General features: G+C 47.8%; 1 long non-coding RNA gene across 1 annotated transcript; it reads left to right on the top strand.

The window, feature by feature from the left end:
• The first annotated feature begins 339 nt into the window (after positions 1–339).
• LOC129715864 (uncharacterized) lies at positions 340–7,443 on the top strand. Its single transcript, XR_008726562.1, has 3 exons — positions 340–743; positions 4,868–5,040; positions 5,374–7,443. It is a non-coding gene; the product is annotated as an uncharacterized LOC129715864 (long non-coding RNA).
• The last annotated feature ends 609 nt before the right edge of the window (positions 7,444–8,052 follow it).

Here is an 8,052-nt window from a genome sequence, read left to right as displayed (position 1 = left end):
GGAGGGAGAAGAGAGCGGAGAGGGAGGAGAGGAGAGGGGAGGGATGAGAGGGTAGAGAGAGAAGGAGGGGGAGGCGAGGGAGAGAGGAGGGAAGAGAGAGGACGAGAGGAGGAGAGAGGAGACGAGAGGAGGGAGAGAGAGAGAGAGGAGGGAGAGGAGAGGAGAGAGAAGGGGGAGAGAGGAGAGAGAGAGAGAGAAGAGGGGAGAGGAGGGAGGGAGAGGGGGGGGAGAGGAGAGAGGGGGGAGCGAGAGAGGGGGGAGTAGAGAGGGGAGAGAGAGAGGAGACAGTCAGAGAGAGAGGGAACGAAGCTGAGAGAGAGAGAGAGAGAGAGAATAGGTGTAATGGATGGCATTGACGGGGTGGGCCGAAAGGCCAGCGCCGAGACTATAATATTATTTCTGGTTTCAGGTGCTGTTGGATCCGATGAATCGATCATACAATCACCGAAACAGATCACAGTTACTGAAGGCGGGACTGTGCGGCTAAACTGTGCATTTGTTGGCGACACAAGCAGTTCAATTGGGGTCCATTAGTTGGTACAAAGACGTGGAAACTCGTGCCGTTTCCAACACGAGCGGCGACTATTATGGCCGCGTTCTGAAAAATAATTCACAGGGAATTCTAAAAGAATCCATCGAAATCACTGACCTCAAAATGAACGATACAGGAAGGTATTACTGCCGATGGAGTGGTTTCACAGGGGAAATATATAATGGTCACGGCACAGATGTCACGGTCACACGTAAGTTTACAGAACCTTAACTTTATCTTTACTGTTCTTAAAAAACATTCTTAATCCGACTCCACTTGCCTTTGTGTGTCGGAGGGAACTGCAGACACAAAAACTGGAGAAACTCAGCGGGACAGGCAGCATCTCTGGAGAGAAGGAATGTGTGACGTTTTGGGTCGAGACCCTTCTTCAGACTGGTCAGGGATAAGGGAAACGAGAGATATAGGCGATGATATAGAGAGATATAATGAATGACATGTATGCAAAGGGTGTCAGGAGTCAAGATTCAAATGAGTTTTATTGTCATGATTGTCTGAGAAAAGTAACCATGATAAAGGAAACATGCCATTATTCGCTGTTTGTTGGGTGATAACGAGCAGCTGGTGCGACTTGGGTGGGGGTGGGGGGGGGGGGGGGGGGTGGGGGTGGGGGGGGGGGGGTAGAGAGGGAGAGAGAGGCTGCCGGAATTACTTGAAGTGAGAGAAATCAATATTCATACCACTGGGGTGTAAACTGCCCAAACCAAATATGAGATGCTGCTCCTCCAATTTGCATTTAGCCTCAATCTGACAATGGAGGAGACCGAGGACAGAAAGGTCTGTGTGGGAATGGGGGAGGATAATTAAAGTGTTCAGTAACTGGGAGATCAGGTTGGTGCAGGCGGTCTGAGCCAAGGTGTTTAGCGAAACGATCGCCCAGTCTGCGTTTGGTCTCGCCGATGTGTTAGAGTTCACATCTGGAACAACGGATACAGTAGATGAGGTTGGAGGAGCAGCAAGTGAACCTCTGCCTCACCTGAAAGGACTGTTGGGGTCCCTGGACAGAGTTGAGGGAGGAGGTATTAGAAACATAGAAACATAGAAAATAGGTGCAGGAGTAGGCCATTCGGCCATTCGAGCCTGCACCGCCATTCAATATGATCATGGGTGATCATCCAACTCAGTATCCTGCACCTGCCTTCTCTCCATACTCCCTGATCCGTTTAGGCACAAGGGCCACATCTAACTCCCTCTTAAATATAGCCAACGAACTGGCCTCAACTACCTTCTGTGCCAGAGATTTCCACAGATTCACCACTCTCTGTGTGAAATATGTTTTCTTCACCTCGGTCCTAAAAGATTTCCCCCTTATCCTTAAACTGTGACTCCCTTGTTCTGGACTTCGCCAACATCGGAAACAATCTTCCTGCATCTAGTCTGTCCAACCCCTTAAGAATTTTGTAAGTTTCTATAAGATCCCCCCTCAATCTTCTAAATTCTAGCGAGTACAATCCGAGTCTATCCAGTCTTTCTTCATATGAAAGTCCTGACATCCCAGGAATCAGTCTGGTGAACCTTCTCTGTACTCCCTCCATGGCAAGAATGTATTTCCTCACATTGGGAGACCAAAACTGTACGCAATACTCCAGGTGTGGTCTCACCAAGACCTTGTACAACTGCAGTAGAACCTACCTGCTGCTATACTCAAATCCTTTTGCTACGAAAGCTAACATATCATTCGCTTTCTTCACTGCCTGCTGTACCTGCATGCCTACTTTCAATGACTGGTGTACCATGACACCCAGGTCTTCTCCGGTGAGGACCGGTGTTGCATCTCCTGCGGTTGCTGGGGAAGGTACCCGGAGAAGGGGTGGTCTGGGTGGGAAGGGATGAGTTGAACAGGGAGTTGAGGAGGGAACGGTATCTGCGGAGGGAAGCAAAAAGGGGTGGAGATGGGAAAATGTGAGGATTTCCAGATGCTGGTTTTAGACCGAAGATAGCTGGAGTAACTCCAGCGGGACAGGCAGCATCTCTGGAGAGAAGGATTGGGTGACGTTTTCGTGTGGAGGACCATTCATCATCTTGAGATCTTCTGCTTTGATCTGTCTTTTTCACACCAGAACCGCTCTTTGTATTCCTTCCATATCTCTAGTCCCCTCTCCCAGCGGACTCTCAGTCTGCGGAGAGGGGAAGTTTGAAAAACGCCCAACTCCAGTACCAAGTCTGTTGAGCTTCACCCATGCTCCTCTGGGGAGGGCAGACCCTGGACAGGTTTTATCTGGTGAACAGATGGAGCTGTGTAATGGAGATCAGGTTGCCTTCCACTCCTGTGACCACTTGGTGGCTATCCAGTGTCCTTTTGTCTCCGTTGGCTGGATGGATGCTAGGAGTTGTTTAGGGCTGTTAATTGCCTGTCAGGACGCGCGTCCTTGGGTTGAGAGAGGAAGCAAGAACGCCCAGGGGAAACGCAGGCAATATAATGGAGAACGTGCAAACTCCACACAGCCAGATAGCACACGGGGTCAGGATCGAACCCGGGTTGTCTCACGACATTTAAGAGGCGTCTCGCCAAGCACTTGAAACGCTGAGACATAGAAAGGCCATGATCCTAACGCGAGTAAATGGGATTGTGTAGATAGGTGTAATGGATGGCATTGACGGGGTGGGCCGAAAGGCCAGCGCCGAGACTATAATATTATTTCAAGTTGATGAATCGATCATACAATCACCGAATCAGATCACAGTTACTGAAGGCGGGACTGTGCGGCTAAACAGTGCATTTGTTGGCGACACAATCAGTTCAATTGGGCACTGAGATGAGGAAAACCTTTTTCACCCAGAGAGTTGTGAATCTATGGAATTCTCTGCCTCAGAGGGCGGTGGAGGCAGGTTCTCTGGATGCTTTCAAGAGAGAGTTAGATAGAGATGTTGATCTAATAGCGGACACAGTCAATGGATAGGGGAGAAGGCAGGATGGGGACAGGTAAAGTGCTCTTTGACCTAAAAACATGGACAGGATATGGGGAGAAGGCAGGAACGGGGCACGAGATTGGAATGGGGCTCAGCCATGAGGACAGTTGGATGAATGGTCACGGAGGGGCTGGCTGGAAGGGAGACCCGAATGATGATGACTCCAGCACTCTGTGAAAAAATTGGGGGCTCTATTGATGGTTCTCAGACACACAGATGTGCCTGGGGAACCTTATCCAAGTCCCACAGTCTATTGCCCACCGGCCAACAATGTCCCAAGCTACCACTAGTCCCTCTGCCTGCGCCTGGTCAAAATCCCACACAAACCTGTCCATCCATGTACTGTCCAACTGCTTCTTAAACGATGGGATAGTCCCAGCCTCAACGACCTCTGGCAGATTGCTCCATACACCGACTATTCTTTCCATCGAAGCGCAATCCAGTTCCTCCTTAATTCACATGCACGCTCCGCTCACTCCGACTCCTCCATATATCAGGGGTAAATTACACCTGTTCATTACCTATCAGGACGCACGTCTTTGGGATGAGAGAGGAAGCAGTAACGCCCAGGGGAAACACAGGGAATAACACGGAGAACGTGCAAACTCCACACCGGCAGTCAGCATTGAGGCCGGGCTACTGGCCCTCAGAGGCAGTAGCTGCTTCGGCTATTCCCTCAAGCAAACAACGTTGAGATAAAAGGAGCAGTAGATGCGGGATTACAAACAAAAAGATGCAAAGTGCTGGAGTAACTCAGCGGGCAAGGCAGCATCTGTGGAGAACATGGATAGGTGACATTGTGGAATGCTGAAGAAGGGTGCCGACCTGAAATGTCGCCTATACACGGGGTTTGGAGATTGCATCCTTCACGTGGCCCGCCCTGTTTCGACGAATGCAATCAACCTGGTGTGCACAATCAAATAAGATCAAATAGAACAAGTTGTCCAACAACTTTGGGCAATGCACGCCATACGTAAGAAGAGGAATCCTATACATGTTCTCCACAGATGCTGCCTGACCCGCTGAGTTACTCCAGCACTCTGTGAAACGTCACCTATCCATGTTCTCCACAGATGTTGCCTGACCCGCTGAGTTACTCCAGCACTCTGTGAAACGTAACCTATCCATGTTCTCCACAGATGCTGCCTGACCCGCTGAGTTACTGCAGCACTCTGTGAAACGTCACCTATCCATGTTCTCCACAGATGCTGCCTGACCCGCTGAGTTACTCCAGCACTTTGAATTCTATGCAAGATTCCCACATCTGTTGTTACTGTTCAGGCAACTGAAGTGTGGGAATTGGTCTACGTTTACAATGACAGTGGGAACATCTCGGTGTATAAGAATGGAAGGAAACAGAAATAAACTGGGAAAGTAATTGGTGAACTTGATGTTTTATTCCTTCAGGCCGGATCCCTGTAGAAAGCCCTGCATGGGGATTACGTTGGCAGCTGCTGGTAATGGGAGTGAAACTTGCAACGTTCATTGTGATCAACGTTATAATAGTTTTCATCATCCGCTCATGGGAGTCTTGTGGATTTGCCAGCCGGACAAAAGAAGCCTAACAGGCTGGTCAAACGGTAAGAGGATTGCCAGCGCCATGTGTGGGTTGTATTAGCAGCTGAGGTCACTGGACAATGGTGCATTTTATTGTCACCTGCGAGGTGTCACCACAGTGAAAATATTTCCTTAAAAACCAAAACTTAACCAAACTAAACTAAACTAAACTAAACTAAACTAAACCTGTTACGCTGCTGCCAGTAAGAATTCCATTGTCCGGTTGTCGGTACAACAAACTTAGATAAAATATAATCAACAAAACCAACAACAAATTTGGTCATTTGTGTTCAATGCTATTAATGTTTTTGTGCCTGTACATGTGATATAATAATGTATCTATTTTATTTTCACAGACCATAAGTGTTGAACTCCCTACATATTTGAATCAACTCATCCAACAGATCAAACCATGAAAAGCAAACTCATTACTGAATCAACATTAGCTCAGTCAGCTGTGCTGATACTGTTGTGGGCCATTTGGGATAATGTCATTTGTGAAATCTTACACTCATTAAAACTCCACATTGCCTTCTTGTTTGTTCGTTCCTGCCAACAACAGATTCAAGTCAGAGTGGTTACATTTCAAACGCAGACCATTAGACAATAGACAATAGACAATATTTGGTCTACAGTGTACAAGCCCAGCCGCTCCATTCTCTCAGCATATGACAGTCCCGCCATCCCGGGAATTAACCTTGTAAACCTACGCTGCACTCCCTCAATAGCAAGAATGTCCTTCCTCAAATTAGGGGACCAAAACTGCGGATAATACTCCAGGTGTGGTCTCACTAGGGCCCTGTACAACTGCAGAAGGACCTCTTTGCTCCTATACTCACCTCCTCTTGTTATAAGGGCCTACATGCCATTCGCTTTCTTCACTGCCTGCTGCACCTGCATGCCCACTTTCATTGACTGATGAACAAGGACCCCCCAGATCCTGCTGCACCCCCCCAAGCGGCGATACCCTGTGAAGAAGCGTCTTCACCTGAAACCTCACCCATTCCTTTTCTCCAGAGATGCTGCCTGACCCGCGGAGTTACTCCAGCTTTTTGTATCTATTTTCGGACAGTCCTCTTGTGTTCCATTTGCCTGATGGATCTCCCGGTTTCAAACCATTTTAACTCTCCTTCCCATTCCCACACCGACCCCTCTGCCCTGAGTCTCCTCCATTGCCTGAGTGAGGCCATTGGAGAAACATGACCTCATTCTCCATCTCGGTAGCTTAGAACCCAATATTGAACTGTGAATTTTCTAATGTCAGATCACGCCAGTTCAGGCGACAGTTCGAGCTCGACGAACGAATCTTCGACACCAAGGTGTCTCGGCCACAAGATGGCGCCACAATGGTGTGATTTGACAGAGATTGTTACAGGTTGTAATAATAGACCAATAATGACACTTTGTTAATAGGATCTTGTTCATGTTCTTTATATAATTACAACAATTTATCGCTCAATGATGTGCGCTGGAAAGTTATTAAAAGTCCTGCTGTATCCGAAACTGTAATAAGTCTCTTCTGTTACATGGATGCCCATTCTACCGGTATATACACGTATGTGTCTCATAAGGTCATAAGGTCATAAGGTCATAAGTGATAGGAGCAGAATTAGGCCATTTGGTCCATCAAGTCTACTCCACCATTCAATCTTGGCTGATCTATATCTCCCTCCTAACCCCATTCTCCTGCCTTCTCCCCATTCCTCTAACACCTGTACTAATCAATAATCTATCTATCTTTGCCTTACAAATATCCACTGATTTGACATCCACAACCTTCTGTGGCAAATAATTCCACAGATTCACCACCCTCTGACTAAATAAATTCCTCCCCATCTCCTTCCGAAAAGAACCTCCTTTAATTCTGAGGCTATGACCTCGAGTCCTAGACTCTCTGGTTAGTGGAATAATCCTCTCCACATCCACTCTATCCAAGCCTTTCACTATTCAGTAAATGTCAATGAGATATCCTCTCATCCTTCTAAATTCCTGCTGGTACAGGCCCAGTGCCGTCAAACGCTCATCATATGTTAACCCACTCAATCCTGGGATCATTCTTGTAAATCTCCTCTGGGCCCTCTCCAGAGCCAGCACATCCTTCCTCAGATATTGGTCTTGTAGAATCCTACAGCTCCTCTCCTTGGCGTTCACTGCAACCCGATCTCAGATAAAACATTTCCAATCTCCGCAATGTGTTAACAAACAATCTGAAATAGTGTTTGAAATAAACCCAAGGAATATACACAAGTAAAAGATCACAGCATCCCAACGGAGCAGCAGCAACTGTGGAGAACATGGTTATTACCGGATGTCTGCAGAACAAAGCATTTCACTGCATCAAGGTACATGTGAGAATCAAGTATCATTAGGGCGGCCCGGTGGCGCAGCGGTAGAGTTGCTGCTTACAGCACTTTCAGCGGGAGAAACGCAGGTTCCATCAGCAGGTTCCGGGTTCTGCAGGTTCCATCCCGACTACGGGTACTGTCTGAACGGAGTTTGTTCGTCCTGTTATCTCCGAGATCTTCAGTTTCATCCCACACTCCAAAGACATACAGGTTTGTAGGTTAATTGGTTCAGTATATATGTAAATTGTCCCTAGTGTGTGTAGTGTAGTGTTAATGTGCGGGGATCGCTGGTCGGTGCGGACACGGTGGGCCGAATGGCCTGTTTCCGCGCTGTATCTCCAAAACATAGAAACATAGAAAAGACGTGCGGGAGGAGGCCATTCGACCCTTCGAGCCAGCACCGCTATTCATTCTGATCATGGCTGATCGTCCCCAATCAATAAACCGTGCCTGCCTTCTCCCCATATCCCTTGATTGCACTTGCCCCTAGAGCTCTATAGAAACATAGAAACATAGAAACATAGAAAGTAGGTGCGAGAGCAGACCACCAGGTCCATCGAGCCCGCACCGCCATTCGCTCATGGCTGAACACTAAACAGACACACTTACCCACAAACAGTAGACACAAGACACAGAACACAAGACACTACCCTCCCTTTATACCGCTATCACCCCTCTCCACCCCAAGAA

Source organism: Leucoraja erinacea, unplaced genomic scaffold, assembly GCF_028641065.1.
Source record: "Leucoraja erinacea ecotype New England unplaced genomic scaffold, Leri_hhj_1 Leri_1460S, whole genome shotgun sequence".
Classification (NCBI taxonomy): Eukaryota; Metazoa; Chordata; class Chondrichthyes; order Rajiformes; family Rajidae; genus Leucoraja; species Leucoraja erinaceus.
Note: the sequence above shows the minus strand (reverse complement) of the source record. Positions and strands in the feature narration are given on the sequence as shown.